Below are 17,134 nucleotides of genomic sequence, written 5' to 3' on the forward strand. Positions count from 1 at the left end.
TGTTTATCAGATATAATCCCTTGAATCTATTTGTCACTTCCACTGTATAATCATAAGGGACTTGGTTTAGGTCATACCTGAATGCTCTAGTGGTTTTCCCTACTTTCTTCTATTTAAGTCTGAGTTTGGCAATAAGGAGTTCATGATCTGAGCCACAGTCAGCTCCGTCTTGTTTTTGTTGACTGTATAGTGCTTCTCTATCTTCAGCTGCAAAGAATATAATCAATCTGATTTCTGTGTTGACCACTGGTTATGTCCATGTGTAGAGTCTTCTCTTGTGTTGTTGGAAGAAGGTGTTTGCTATGACCAGCACATTCTCTTGGCAGAAGTCTGTTAGCTTTTGTCCTGCTTCATTTTGTACACTAAGGCCAAATTTGCCTGTTACTCCAGATATCTCTTGACTTCCTAGTTTTGCATTCCAGTCCCCTATAGTGAAAAGGACATCTTTTTTGGGTGTTAGTTCTAGAAAGTCTTGTAGGTCTTCATAGAACCATTCAACTTTAGCATTTCAGCATTACTGGTTGGGGCGTAGACTTGAAATACTGTGATATTGAATGGTTTGCCTTGGAAATGAACAGAGATCATTTGGTCATTTTTGAGATTGCATCCAAGTACTGCATTTTGGACTCTTTCGTTGACTATGAGGACTACTCCATTTCTTCTAAGGGATTCTTGCCCACAGTAGTAGATATAATGGTCATCTGAGTTAAATTCACCCATTCCAGTCCATATTAGTTCACTGATTCTTAAAATGTCGATGTTCACACTTGCCATCTCCTGTTTGACCACCTTCAATTTACCTTCATTCATGAACGTAATATTCCAGGTTCCTATGCAATAGTGTTCTTTACTGCACTGGACTTTACTATGAACACCAGTCACATCCACAGCTGGGCATTGTTTTTGCTTTGGCTCCATTTCTTCATTCTTTCTGGAGTTATTTCTCCACTGATCTCCAGTAGCATATTGGGCACCTACCGACCTGGGGAGTTCATCTGTCAGTGTCCTATCTTTTTGCCTTTTCATACTGTTCATGGGGTTCTCAAGGTAAGAATAGTGAAGTAGTTTGCCATTGCCTTCTCTAGTGGACTGTTTTGTCAGAACTCTCCACTGTGACCCACAGAGGCAGGGACTCTGGGTGCTGCAGTCCTGGGTGTGGCATAAGCTGCTGAGCAGATGACCCACAAACTGTGAGTGTCTAGGAGTCTCCAGTGGATGTGTGGGTTAGTGGTGGCCTGCTGCAGGATCCAGGGCACGTTGCGTGCAAGGACCTTTTGAAGGAGGTTGCCATTATCTTCATTACCTCCACCTAGCCCACCTATTTACATATCCTTTCAAATATTAGTACTTGCTGTGGAGTTAAGCAGTTGTATAGGTGAAATATTAATATTGAAACTTTGGCATGCAGATATACAGGCATAGCTCAGAGATATTGCATGTTTGATTCCAGACCACCACAACAAGACAAAATATTGCAATAAGGTGAGTCTTGAGAATTTTTGGTTTCCCAATGCATATAAACAGCTATGTTTACACTATACTGCAGTATATTGAGTGTGCAATAGCATTATGCCTAAAAAGCAATGTACAAACAATTAATTAAAAAATACTTTATTGCTAAAAAAGTGCTAACCTTTATCTGAGCCTTCTGCAAGTTTTAATCTTTTTGCTGGTGAAGGGTCTTGCCTTGATGTTGATGGTTGTTGACTGATCTAGGTGGTGGTTGCTAAAGGCAGGGCTATGTATTGCTCAGTTGTGTCTGACTCTTTGTGACCCCATGGACTGTGGCCTACCAGGCTCCTCTGTCCATGGCATTCTCCAGGCAAAAATACTGGAGTGGGTTGCCATTTCCTCCTCTAGGGGATCTTCCCAACCCAGGGATTGAACCCAAGCCTCCCACATTACAGGCAGATTCTTTACTGCCTGAGCCACCAGGGAAGGCTGGGGTGGTGTCTGGCAATTTCTTAAAAGAAGAGACAATGAAGTTTGATGCATTAATTGACTCTTCCTGTCATGAACCATTTCTCTGTTACATGCAATGCTGTTCAGTAACTTTTTACCCACAGTAGAACTTTCAAAAGTATTCAATCCTCTCACACCCCGTTGCCTCTTTATTAGCTTAGTGTATGTAATATTCTAAAACCTTTGTTGTCATTTCTATGATCTTCATAGTATGTTCACCAGGAGTATATTCCATATCAAGAAATCACTTTCTTTGCTCATCCATAAAAAGCAACTCCTCATCCATTAAAACTTTGTCAGGGACTTGCCTGGTGCTCCAGTGGTTACGAATCCACCTTCCAATGCAGGGGTTGTGGGTTCCATTCCTGGTCAGGGAACTAAGAGATTCCACATACCATTGGGCAACTAAGCCTGTGCACATCAACTAGAGATGTCCCCAAGCACAAAGACCTAGTGCAGCCAAAATGCAAAATAAATAGTTTTATCATGAGCTTGCAGCAATTCAGTCACATCTTCATGTTCCACTTCCAATTTTAGTTCTCTTGCTATTGTCACATCTACTTCCTCCTCTGAAGTCTTGAACCCATCAAAGTCATCCATAAGGGTTGTAATAAACTTTTTCCAAACTCCTGCTAATGTTGATATTTTGACCTCTTCCCATGAATTATGAATAGTTCTTAATGGCATTTAAAATGATGAATCCTTTCCAGAAGATTTTCAATTAGCTTTCCTCAGATCCATCAAAGCAATCACTATCTATGGCAGCTATAGCATTATAAAATATATTTTTAAGTATTAATAATAAGGCTTGAGAGTCAAAATTACTCCTTGATTCATGGGCTGCAGAATAGATGTTCTATTTGCAGGCCTCGATTAGTGTCAATAGGGGACAGAAGAGGATGAAATGGTCAAATAGCATCACTGACTCACTGGATATGAATTTGACCAAAGTCTGGGAGACAGTGGAGGACAGAGGAGCCTGGTGTGCTATTGTCCATGGGGTTGCAAAGAGACACGACTTAGCAACTAAGCAACATCTGCATCAGAGCCCATGGGTGACCAGGTGTAGTGTCAGTGAGCAGTAATATTTTGAAAGGGGTCTTTTTTTTTTTTCTTCTTCTGAGCAGTAAGTCTCAACAGCAGGCTTAAAATATTCAGTAAATCATGTTGTTAACAAATGTGCTGTCATCTAGACTTTACTGTTCCCTTTATGGGTAAAGGCAGAGTAAATTTAGCACAATTCTTAAGGGCCTAGGATTTTCAGGATGGTAAGGAGTGCTGGATTCAATTTAAAATCACCAGCTGCATAAGCCCCTAACAAGAAGAATCAGCCTGTCCTTTGAAGCCAGGCATTGACTTCTCCTCTCAAGCTATGAAAGTCCTAGATGGCATCACTTTTCTATACAAGGCTATTGCTTAGTGTAAACACCTCCATTCAGCACTTGTTGCTCCATCCTGAACTTTCATGATGTGGAAGTGGCTTCTTTCCTTAAACCTAATTAACCAGCCTCTGTTAGATTTTCTTCTACAGCTTCCTGATCGCTCAGCCTTCAAAGAATTGAAGAGAATTAGAGTCTTGCTCTGGATTAGGCTTTGGTTTAAGGCAATTTTGTGGCTGGCTTGATCTTCTGTCCAAACCACTATTACTTTCTCCATCTAAGCAATAAAGCTGTTTTGCTTTCTAATCATTCATGTGTTCACTGGAGTAGCACTTTTAATTCCCTTCAAGAACTTTTCCTTTGCTTTTACAACTTGGCTAACTGTTTGGTGCAAGAGGCCCAGCTTTTGACCTGTCTCAGCATTTGACATGCCTTCCTCATTAAGCTTAATCATTTTTAGTTTTTGACTTAAAGTGAGAGATGTGTGCCTTTCACTTGACCACCTGGATGCCATTAAAGGGTTACAATTGGCTTGATCTCAGTATTATTGTGCCTCACGGAATAGGAAGGCCCTAGTAGTGGGAAAGAGATGGAGAAAGGCTTGTCCGTGGAGCAGTCAGAACACACACAATATTTATCGATTAAGTTTGTCATCTGACATGGGTACAGTTTGTGATGCCCCCAAACAATTAGAGTAGTAACATCAGTGGATAGGTGTTACAATAGTAACATCGCAGATCACCATAACAAATATAATAATGAAAAGGTTTGAAATAGGGCAAGAATTACCAACATGTGACAAAGTCAGGAAGGGAGCAAATGTTGCTAGAAAAATTACTTGCTTGATGCAGGGTTGCCATAGATCTTTGATTTATTAAAAAACAAACAAACAAAAAACCAAACAGTATTTGCAAAACAAGATAAAACAGGTACATATATATGTAAAGTCAGGGACTAACTTCACAGCCATGGTATCACTCTCCTTAATAACACCAAAAGACATTCCGCTGTATGGGGCTGTGTGTTTTCCTTAGAGATAAGGACAACCCAAGGCGATTATTTAAATAGATCACCTTCAAGTCACTCATTCTTATTTACAGAAAGCATCTCTCCATCTCTCCTTGCAGGTATAAACCGAAAGTGTCTGCTCCACAGCAATCCAGACAGAAAACGGAGACTCTTCATGTTTTCAGCACTGTCAGCAGTCAGAACGCTGAGGCATCTGCTATTTTAATTCCATCTTCAGGGGGCTTCTTGCCTCCTTGAACTTTGTAACTGAAGTGGAGGCTCTCTGCTCTGCTACTGTCCCTGTAACCTCAGTAGCCTTTAAACTTTCAACCTACACCCTCATCACCACTCCCAGCCTGTCCTCGCCAGGGATCTGGAATGTGAAACAAACTGCCTGGGCTTAGTGGTGTGCCTGCCTGAGACCACCTGGACTGTAGCCCACAGGGCTACTTAGTGCATGGAATTTCCGAGGCAAGAATACTGGAGTGAGTTGCCATTTCCTTCTCCAGGGGATCTTTCTGACCCAGGGATAGAACCCATGTCTCGTGCATCTCCTGCACTGGCAGGCAGATTCTTTACCACTGAGCCCCCTGGGAAGCCCTAGTTAGTGGTGATAGACACCAAAATGATCATAACTTCCATAATGGCTTTTTCATTTTGGCTGACCACCTCATGTTTCTCAAAGGGCTTCCACTTAAAGGCAAAACCTTCAGAACTTCTTGATTTTTGCAAGCAGATATCTGAAATATGACTCCCCACTCCACTACTCTTGCCTGGAGAGTCCCATGGACGGAGGAGCCTGGTAGGTTGCGGTCCATGGGGTGTTCAAACTTTTAACTGGTGACTGCTAGGATTTTTAGCATTTATAGATTCTTCTGCCTGGGCAGACACCTCGCATGGCCTACCATACAATATTTTATTTTATTGTTTTACTTTACTACTTTATCTTATTAATTATTCTATTGTTTATTTTATCTTATTTTAGCAATGCCATGTGGGTTGCAGGGTCTTAGCTCCCCAACACAGGAATAGAGCCTAAGCCCCGCTGTAGTAGAAGCACAGAGTCCTAACAACTGGACCACCAGGGAATTTCCTACCATACAATATTTTAATAGGCCTTAATTTAAGCCTGCTTCTGGTAGCCATCGACCCATAGCAGAGCAACTGGCAAGGCCTTATCCCAAGTTAAATCAGTCTCTTGATCTGTTTAGAGACATCTCTTTTTAATGTATGGCACATTTTCTTAGTTTCTTTTTCTGTTGATTGTGCTTTTCAGGTTGAATGTAGCTTTAATGCCTTAATCTAAATCAGTGGATAATTTCCCTAAGAGGGCTTTAACCACCTCAAAGATTCTTTTGTCCAGGTGGGTATGCTTTCACTCATTCTAAAAATGTGCCCACACAAACACCAATGGGTTATCTGAAGTTTCTTGCAATTGGAGGCATCTGAGTAAAGTCTAGTTTTCAGTCCTTGGTGGGACAGGTTCCTCTGTGTTGCATCTGGGGAGGACAGACAGCAGTCTTTAGGTTATTTTTAAGACCCGGGGGGGATAGTGCTCTTGTCTCCTTTTGGGGGATTTTCATGAGCTCCAGCTATAGGCTTAAGGCATTCTGGTGGAACTCTGATGTCAAGTTATTGCAGTGAAAAACTTCAGGGTGAGGTCTATCATCAGCTCGTTCCCCACTGTCCATTTTATCCTGGCCTCCTATAGGGAATTAGGTACCTCAAGTCCAAGGGAGACCCTGGGCCTCTTCATTCAGAGGGTTCCTCTCTTTTTCCTGTACGAGATGCTCAAGTCTTTTGTTGTCTTCTGCTTTAGCTGAGGGCAACCTGTTTTCCTCTGTTCCTCCTCCTTACAGTAAGTCCTTGTTCCTTCCCCAATAGTGGCTTATCTCTCCAGTTACTTGCCTCTGGGAATCCAATGCCGCTGCCAAAAACTTGGCACTTCATCTTGCATCTTCTTTCTTCTATTGTTCCCTGTTGAATACTTTTAAAAGCAACATCTACCAATTGAGAAGGGTTCATTCTAAAGGTACCATCTAATTTCTGCAACTTGTTCTTGATATCTGAGGCATTTTGCCCCAAAAGGTCAAATTTCCCACTCTAACATTTTCAGAGGCCTTGGGACCTGCGTCAGTATGACATCTGTAGGCCTGATAAGTCCTTTCCAAAAATTCAGAGAGGTCTTCATTTGTTTTGCAGAACTTCTTGAATTTTATTCAAACTCTTTTGCTTTGGTTTTCCTTTTCAGAGCCCTGCCAAGACGCACTAATAAGTAATGTTCGAATAAGGGCCTTCTTCCCTCACTGGGGTTCTAATTTGGGTCAGCTGTGGGTTCTGCCAAGTGGCCTTCAGGTGTAGAAGATACCTATAAGGAAGGCTGCAGTATTTCCAACTAAAGATAAACCCAGCTGGCTAGTTGTTTGCTTTTAGGCCCCTAAGAGATATTGGCGCAAGGGAAATTGCCAGGTCTGGAAAGTGGCTCTTGGCCCAAATTGGGTGCCCTGTTGGGTCTTAGATGGCGATATCAGACCAAGTCCCAGTGCCTTAGAAACTAACATAGAATTTTCTAATTGACCTCTATAAGGAGCAGAAGTCCTAAGCCTCTGTGTCAGGAACTGGGGCTGGATAGGAGCAGAAGTGAGAGAAGGCGTGGATATATTGGCTTAACAGCCAGAGAAGTTAAGGTCTGAAGCAACAGATCATCGTTTTCATTCCCTTCTTTTCTCTGATAATTGTATAAATGCTTGCACATAAAGGATTTCACCATTCTTCCCTATTTCTTCACAAAATAGCTACAGTCATTTGAAAGCCACTGTAAAACCAAAGCTAGCAATTGATCTATTAAAAGGATGCCTTTTTTGCTTTGGCACCAACCAATGGAGGTTACAATGTAATTGAACAGAAGCTTGATTACTGCCCTGACAAACACTTTAAGATAATTAATGACTTATACCATTTACCAGGATATATCAGAATTTTAGAAGTTCCATATAAATTTCTAGAATGCGTGTATTGATGACATTTACCCAGACTTCCCTGGTGGTCCAGTGGTTAAGAATCTGCCTGCCAATGCAGGGGATGTGGGTTGGATCCCTTTTGGGAAGATTTCACATGCCAGGGGGCCACTAAGCCTGTGTGCCACAACTCCTGAGCTTAAGCTCTAGTGCCCTTCGAGCTGCAAGTGCTGAGTGCGAGTCACAACGACAGAACCTGCATGGTCTAGAGCCTGCCCTCAGACAAGCCGCCGCAGTGAGAAGCCCATGCACCACAAAGAACAGCCCCCACTTGACGCAACTAGAGAAAGCCCATGCACAGCAATGAAAACCCAACACAGTCAAAGAGAAAAAATAATTTATCCATGAATACAATCTGAGAAGTTTTATCACCACTCACTGGACAACGCCTCCTATGCAATTCAACAACTCAACCAAGTAAGCTCTCTTAGTTTAATATTCCTGTCTCTGAGAGAGAAAGCAAACAATTTGAGATGTTCCAGGGACCCTCCAGGAACTCCCAAAGTTAGCCAGAGGTCAAATGAACTCCACTTAGAACTTGATCTTTGGGAAGCTTGTCAAAAATATCAAAAAGTTTTAACCAGTGATAAAAGATCTCAATGGCAAATACAGATCACTTAAAGAAACTCACAATCTATTACCAAAGGCAGTTCAATATTTTAAGAAACCTCTGTCCTCTTGAGAGCAAATTTAGGTTTTGTGCCACTTTTAAGATTTATTTTTTCAATTATGTTTAATCTTATCTTAGAACTTAGTTTAAAGTTATGAAAATCTGGAGAGACTATTTTAGATAGATATTCCCAAACCATTATTCCCACAGAGTTTATCCAAAATTCTTCATTTACCTCTCTTTTAATTAACAGCTTTTGTAACAGGCATAATAAGGTCGTGTTTGATTTCTAGTAAACTTAAGTATATTAAAAGTATTATATTTATTGTTGATGGCTAAAGACATATCTGTATCAAACCAACAAGCTTATGCTAACACTAGATATTAATACTGAATATTTCCTAGATCACATGAACCTCAAACTCACTGTGGCCAGTTTCTTTTATGCTTGAGTATTTATATAAGCACTTAATTTTCTTTAAGCTAATTAAATAGAGTTCTTTTACAAATTATTATTGGGAATGCCACCATAACACTTGTATAGACACAGAGACCTCATAGTTCCCATTCCAAAATTTTAGCCATGAACCGGGTACAACAATGTAAAACCCTCCAGTTACAAAAGAGACTGGATTCAAATTGGGTTTCTGGCAGTGAGACAAATCAAGGTCATCTGTTTAGATGGCTAGAGCCTTTAATATATTTATGGGAAAGACAATTCTATTTCTATTTATAGCTTTTGGTGATTTTAAGAACCAAATGGAAACGTTCTTTTCTTTCTTGGAATGTCTCACTCTTGGACAAGAACAGACAGGTTTTTTTCTTGTTCCTTTCCTCCATCTGACATCAGTAAAAGTTTTTAAGTATCACAAAACTGATTTGGCTATCAATGAAGAAACAGTACCAAACAAAATGAAACTTAAAAACCTAAAGAACAAATAGAAAACCCTAAATAAACGTTCAAGCCGGGTCTTGGAGTTTTACATGTACCCATGATACAGGAGACCATACATGACATAATTAACACAGCAAGGGCGGCAGCGCATGGTGTACAGGGTCCCAAGACGACCTGCCCAACCCCTCTTGGAGATCCTAACAGGGATTGTGGCCAAACTGTCACAGAAAGTATCATCTTCCTCCTACCCATGGGTTCATAGTTGTCATCAGACCCCTTAAGACGTGCCTTAGGGGACTTTCTTTAAGGATAGTTTAAACATTCCCCATTTTTAAAGACAGAAATTCAAGACAAAACACAAACGGCACACAGAAATACTAGCATCCAAAGAAACGAACTGGTTCACCAGTCATCAGGTAAAAGTCCGACAACTCTTTCCTCTCTTCAACAGGGTACCCAACTTAAACACAAAACAAATAGGTTTGTTCTGGAGAAAAAGCCCCAAACAGAGGAAGAAAAGTTTCTAGCTGTGTGCACCAGAGTGACTTACCCTACTGGATGGAGCCTGTCGGAGCCCAAAGGATTCTTTGTTCCAACCGCGAAGTGCTGGGACAGCCAGTGTCACTTTGGCGAACTCTGAAGGGAAGATCCTCAAGACAAGCGGTCCCTGAAACTGCTGGCCATGAGCAGAAAGGCCCCTGGATGGCTCACCAAAACTTGTTACCAAATCCAAGCTCTTAACGGCTTGCCACACAACAGGCCAGTAAATCAAGAGATAAGTTGCTGTGGCAAGGTCTAGCATGCAAGGACTAGCACGTTATTCAGAAAGTTAGCAAACTGAGAAGACACTGGACTTGTGCCCCCAAAGAACGATCTTGCCTGAGATAGAATTCAGGCTTCTCTGGAAGGGAGGGAGTAGGGTCAAACACATCCTGGTTCCCGTCAGCCTCTGGAGGAGGGGTGTGTTCATTTCTTCCTCCCTACAGTCCTTCACAGGTGGGCCTGGTCGGGATACTTTCTGTGAGCTAAGCAAAATTCTTTTAGCATAATCCTCATTAATTGGAAGGAAGGGTTCCTAGAAATAGGCCATTATGTATTATTTAAGCTTGCTGGCAACATCCCTTTACTGATTAATTTGTAATAGAATATACAAAGTTCTTCCCTAATATAATATTATATAAATAAATCTTCAGTTCAGTTCAGTTCAGTCGCTCAGTTGTGTCTGACTCTTTGTGACCCCATGAATCTCAGCACACCAGGCCTCCCTGTCCATTACAAACTCTCGGAGTTTACTCAAACACATGTCCATTGAGTTGGTGATGCCATCCAGCCATCTCATCCTCTGTTGTTCCCTTCTCCTCCTGCTCCCAATCCCTCCCAGCATCAGGGTCTTTTCCAATGAGTCAACTCTTCGCATGAGGTGGCCAAAGTATTGGAGTTTCATCCAGGACTGATCTGCTTTAGAGCTTAGAGAATCCTAATTCCCATTGGAGGACCCTTGTGAAAGGTTGCTTGAAAGTCGTACAGTCTATCCATTCCTCCACTCTAAAGTGCATCCCTTAAAGAAGATGTGGTACCTGTATACAATGGAATAGTATTTAACTATAAAAAAGAACAAAATCATGCCATTTGCAGAAACACAGATGGACTTGGAGGGTATTATGCTAAGTGAAATAGTCAGACAGAGAAAGACAAATACCATATGTCGCTTTTATGTGGAATCTAAAATATGACACAAATAAACCTATCTGTGAAACTGAAACAGACTCACAGACATAGAGAACAGCCTTGTGGTTGCCAAGGGGGAAGGAGGGTAGCAGAAGGACAGATTGGTAGTTTGGAGTTGGCCGATGCAAACTATTACATATGTCAATAGAATGGATAAACAACAAGATCCTACCATATAGCACAGGAAACTAGATTCAATATCCTGTGATAAACCATAATGGAAAAATGGAAAAAATAGAAAAAAGAATGTATATGTATGTATAAAGAATCACTTTGCAGTCCAGGAGAAATTAACACAACATTGTAAATCAACTACACTTTAATCAATGCATCTTTGACTTAATTACATCTTACCACACACTGTCTGTCTGGACCTCATAGTTTGAACCCCTCACCCAAATTATTTTTATTTGTTTTGTATACTAGTGTTGCACTATTGGTTTTCAATGCTGAATGTTACAATCAATCTATTAACCGATAGGCTTTTTAAAAATCACTGAGACTGGTTTTTGCCCTCCCCCACCACCCCTACCTCCTCATTCAGGCTTCAGGAGGCATTCATTGCCTTAGAAAATAACAGTGAATTGTCAGCCTCTGAATTTCAGAATGAACTTGTGAGCCTCACAGCAGAGATAATACTTTCAGAAAATAGGATTTTAAGTCTCTCAAGTAGCAATTTTGAGGTTAGAAATCTCATGACTGTGAAGAACTAGGATATGAACCTTGTTGCATAAATAATACATTTGGGGATGTTGTGGGGAAGGGGGACTAGGAAAAACCTGAATAGATGGAGACTACTCCTAGTTGAGTTTCCCCCAACTAGACTAAGATGACATTTTTTTTCACCAGGTGAATTGGGACCAGGGTTCAAGGCATAAACTAAGTAAAATACAAAGTAATAAACCAGGCTTCCCAGGTGGCACTGGTGGTAAAGAACACACTTGCCAATGCAGAAAACATGAGACAGGGGTTCAGTCCCTGGGTCAGGAAGATCCCCTGGAGGAGGGCATAGCAGCCTACTACAGTAATTTTGCCTTGGCAAATCTCATGGACAGAGGAGTCTGGTGGGCTACAGTCCATATGGTCTCAAAGAATCGGACACAGCTGAAGCATGCACAAAGTAATAAAGAAAATCACATTCTTTGCCTATTTGAACTCATGAGGGTGTTTGTACCCTTACACATCCTTGTGAAACATACTCTTGCCCTGAGTGGGACATATGGAAGGTTGTTGCTATATTAGAGTTCTCTTGGGGAGGCCCCACAGGAAAAAATTCTTGGGTCTCAATATTGGGAGTATTTTCTTCCTCTGGGAGACTGGCTTATTTTTAGTCTGGGAAACTGTGACTCATGGATCTGAGTGAATGTCTCTCCTAATTTTGGCTGCGTGGAAGCATGCAGTCAGCTCTGAGCCCCATCTGCCTTTTGCAGTGGGGAGAGCCTCACCGCACCCATTTAATCAGCTACAGTCGGCCTGCTGCCTGCTTCTCCTGCCTGTTTCCTTCTGTGCTATGCCTTTATTGACTCTCAGTCTGGCTGGACTTTCTGGGACGTGGTCCCTGAGACAGAATTTAAGGTTCAGAATATTTATTAAGGTGTACCCCTGGAATCAACATCTATGGGAGGAAGTGGAGAAGAATCAAGATTGGGGAGGGGGAAAAGTTGAGCTCTGATGTAGTCTCAGTGATAGCCTCAGCTGACCCCAGGGAGGGCTCAGGAGGTAGAATGACCCTCCTTTTGTTGTTGTGCCTGACTCAGTTCAAATTTGTGCTGCAGCACCAAGTTCTTCGCTGGAGAAGGGTCTTGGTAAGGCATGAGTGCTATAGACGGAATGATTGTGTCCCCTGAAATTCATGTGTTTAAATCTAGTCTCTGCTGTGATGGTGTTTGGAGGTGGTACCTTTGGGAAGTAATCAGGAGATGAGTGCACAGCCCTTGTGAATGTAATGAGTGCCCTCATAAAAGAAACCCGGAGAGCTCCCTCCCTCATCTGCCACGTGAGGACACAGCAAGATGGCCATATGTGAACCAGAAGCAGAACCTCACCAGACACTGAATCTTCTGGCCCCTTATTCTTGGTATTTCAGCCTCCAGAACTGAGAAATAAATGGCTGTCATTATATTTCACCCAGTCCAGGGTGATTTGTGAGATCAGTCTGAACAGACTAGCATCATCAGTGTCCACCACAGTTATTTTTAAAATCTACAACACCTTTTTTTGTTGTTGTTAAAAAAAAATCATAAATAACTTTGGGAACAAGGGCACAAATAAGTCATTAAAAACAAGTGATCCTGTCCTCATTCTTGCTTACTTATGTTGTCTCTTTAACTTTAATCCTGAGCCTTGGCAACTTGGTTCCCTCAAACTAGAATGGGCTCTCCCCTCTCTCCTCTTTGACTGGAGAGTGTGAAAAGACAGGTCTGCTAGAGAAGAAAATTGGATTCCTTCTTCAAGGCCCAGAATATTATCACCTCCTCTCCGGAGGAGGGTTTGCGACCCGCCCCCCCCACATTGTCTACTGCCCCCTTCTCTGTCTCCACCAAGTCTGTGACATCGCCCTCTCATCACCCCTCCTCTGCAGACAAGACCTGCCCTCTGCCTGACCTCCTTGAGTGTTCTCTTTACAGAACAGTGCTCCCACCTAATCGAGTGGTGTCAGAATCCAGAGAGTGGATTCTTATCCATCTCCAAGTCCTGTAAGTTTTATTTCAAAAATACCTCACCAACCGTCCATTTCTATTTCCAGTGCCACCCGCTCCATACAATCTCTTGCCTGTACTATATTAGTAGCCTCCTATCTTTCTCCCAGTCTCTATTCTTGCTTTCCCAACAACCCATTCTCCACACAGCAGCTGGGGGACTTATAAAGCTGCTGATCTAATCATGTCACCCTAGTTTCAGCCTGACAATAGCTCTCCCTCTGGGCCTGCATGACTTGCCCGTATCCCCGTCTCACTATCCTTATCAGAGCTCCTCTCCTCTCTGCTGTTTTCTGGACACGCTGGCCTGCTTTGATTACGCCAGTGGACTGTGACTTTCTCCTCCCTGTGGTCTTCTCTGATCATGATCTCTCTTCTCTTCTGCTTTTCCTTCACCTCTCCTGCAGAATATTAACTCCTGTTGGTCCTTCAGATCTCAGGTCAGATAAGGAAGATAAGCTGTCCTTACCTTCCTGACGAGGTCAGTCCTTTCATTTCATGATCTCTATCCATTGTGCTTCCTTGAAGTACTGGTCATATAGCAATTTCATAATTAATTAAGGAAAGACTTTAACATCTTTCTCTTTTACTAGAATATAAATTCCACAAAGGTTGGCATATCTTGATGACCACAGCATTCCCAATGCCTAGCACAGGGTCTGAACATTGTTGTTGTTATTCAGTTGCTAGGTCATGTCCGGCTCTTTGTGACCCCATGAACTGGAGCACGTCAGGCTTCCCTGTCCTTCACTAGCTTTGAGCACACCTGGAGTTTGCTCAAACTCATGTCCACTGAGTCAGTGATGCCATCCAACCACCTCATCCTCCGCCACCCCTTCTTTCACCTTCAATATTTTCCAGCATCAGGATCTTTTCCAATGAGTTGGCCGTTCATATAAGGTGCCCAAAGTATTGTAGCTTTAGCTTCAGCACCAGTCCTTCCAATGAATATTCAGAGTTTTCACAGGGAACTACTCAATGCTCTGAGGTGGCCTAAATGGGAAGGAAGTCTAAAAAAGAGTACATATATACATACATATATGTATATATGTATGTATGTATATAACTGATTCACTTTGCTATATAGCAGAAATTAACACAACACTGGAAAGCAACTATATGCCAATAAAAGTTTTTTAAAAAGAGGTGCTTTCACCCAGCAATACCACTTCTGGGCATACACACGGAGGAAACCAGATCTGAAAGAGACACGTGCACCCCAATGTTCATCGCAGCACTGTTTATAATAGCCAGGACATGGAAGCAACCTAGATGCCCATCAGCAGATGAATGGATAAGGAAGCTGTGGTACATATACACCATAGAATATTACTCAGCCATTAAAAAGAATTCATTTGAATCAGTTCTAATGAGACGGATGAAACTGGAGCCCATTATACAGAGTGAAGTAAGCCAGAAAGATAAAGAACATTACAGCATACTAACACATATACATGGAATTTAGAAAGATGGTAATGATAACCCTATATGCAAAACAGAAAAAGAGACACAGAAGTACAGAACAGACTTTTGAACTCTGTGGGAGAAGGCGAGGGTGGGATGTTTCGAGAGAACAGCATGTATATTATCTAAAGTGAAACAGATCACCAGCCCAGGTGGGATGCATGAGACAAGTGCTTGGGCCTGGTGCACTGGGAAGACCCAGAGGAATCGGGTGTAGAGGGAGGTGGGAGGGGGGATCGGGATGGGGAATACGTGTAAATCTATGGCTGATTCATATCAATGTATGACAAAACCCACTGCAATGTTGTGAAGTAATTAGCCTCCAACTAATAAAAGTAAATGAAAAAAAAAAAATAGAAAAGAGGTGCTTTCTGCTTTGCTTTACTTAATAGATAAATATGTACTTATTTACTGAGTCTCCTAAAAGCATCGACAATTTATCAGTCAATGCCTTGGCATAGTATCTGGCACGTATTGTATGAGCAATACATGGTTTTGGATGAATACTTTGAATCAACTACTTGGTTGTCTTGGGGAAGAGGGAGTAGAAATTTTGTCTGGCTGTGTGTGAGAGATTAAGACCAAAGGTTAGAAATTACCAAAAGGTAGAATTTTCCAAAAAAAAACAATACAAAGGATGAGTAACTTAATAGGAATCACATCCAAACATTTCTATTGGATGTTTTTGGGTTTGGGGATTGTGGGTAATTTTTGTTGTATTTTAATAGTCTTTTTCTGTGTTTTCTGAATTTTATACAATATTATTTTCATGATCAGAAAATATCTATTTAAAAAGCATGTGGACTAGTGATAAAGTAATGCATTTTCTGTCCCTGGAAGTGTTTGAGCAGCTGGAAAGATACCTGCCAATGATGACAAGGAAGGGATTTCTCTATGGTTGGGGCAGAGGGAGGTTGGACCCCTACTCTAAGGTTCTTCTGACTCCAACACCCCATTATACTGTTAACTGAATGATAAGTGCTGAGCCCCCTTTCTTGGAAGAACTTGACCTAGTTTACCTGTCTGTCTTACATGCTGCCGGTGAATGACTTCCTTACAAGGAAGCTCACAATGACAGTATCCACTGCAGTGGAATTTGATTTATATTCACTCGAGGCTGATATAAAAGGAGGATTTCTGGATAGTATAGTGGTGTCAAGAACATGATTACATAGGTAAAGGATGTTTGCATGGAAAAGCTTAAGGTATCCCTCTGTGAAATGTTTTAGTGAATCCTGATTAAAACGGTTTCAAAATAGCACTTAAACACACATACCCTAAGTATTATATTTCATGGTTAACCTTTTAAGATAGACATTTCCAGACTGCTCTTGGTTAAAAAAAAAAAAAAAAGATGGACTTACTCAGACATTGCTTTTCTCTTTTAACAGAAAAGACGTTTAGAACATTTCCTCCATATTACAATAGCTTTGAATAAGGAGGAACAGAATATTCCCAGAGGTTATCAAGTGTGTATGAGTGAATTTCCATTAAGAACAGTGCAAGACACACTAAGTTCTTCTGATTACATGAAGTCCTAGCCTAATTAGATAGATAGTTAGAGCAACAGGGACAATGACATAACAAGACTGATTTCTACAAGCTACATGTGAGAATTGTTTTACTGTCACAACTCATGTGTAAAAGAATATGTGGATGTGTACGTGTATAAATGTGTACTACACTGACAAATGTGTATTATCCCGATGCAAGTGGACTGGTGGTTAAAAAACAAAACAAGGCAAAGAAATATTCTAAAAAACTTCTGAAAGTAAAGATTAGAATTATTACTATTATCTGTCCCCTCCCAAGTTTCTGGTGAGGTCTGTAATTCCTATTAACAAATACATTTCTCATTTGTTTGAGTATTTTCCATTTTTCCATTATTTGCATATTTTATAACTCTTTTAGGTTCTCAGTTGTTCAGCTGTGTCTGACTCTTTGTGACCCCATGAACTGTAGCCCACCAGACTCTCCTGTCCAAGGAATTCTCCAGGCAAGAACACTGGAGTGGGTTTCCCTTTTCTTCTCAGTACTAATGTGAATTCTAGTCATTTTTATTGATTGAAAGACAAAGGATGTATATTTTCCTTCTATTTGACTAAAGCTTTAAAAAGGTTCAAAAAGGCACCAGGAATTATGTAAACACAATGTGTCTGATTATCATCTTACAGAATAACGCACAAGAAAGTTCTAGGATTTCTGGCTCCCCTCCCCATACACCCAGAAAGCTTTTCCTTTGAAGTAGACAAGTTCAATATGTGCTAGGCTGAGGATAGAGAATGAGAAGAATGTCAATATGGAAACTGCTTGGTGAGGCCGGGGTTCGCAGGGCAGTGCCCAGGAGCTTAAGCCTCTGCCGGAGCTGGTGG

The sequence above is a fragment of the Dama dama genome, chromosome 19 (genome assembly GCF_033118175.1).
Source record: "Dama dama isolate Ldn47 chromosome 19, ASM3311817v1, whole genome shotgun sequence".
Taxonomy (NCBI): Eukaryota; Metazoa; Chordata; class Mammalia; order Artiodactyla; family Cervidae; genus Dama; species Dama dama.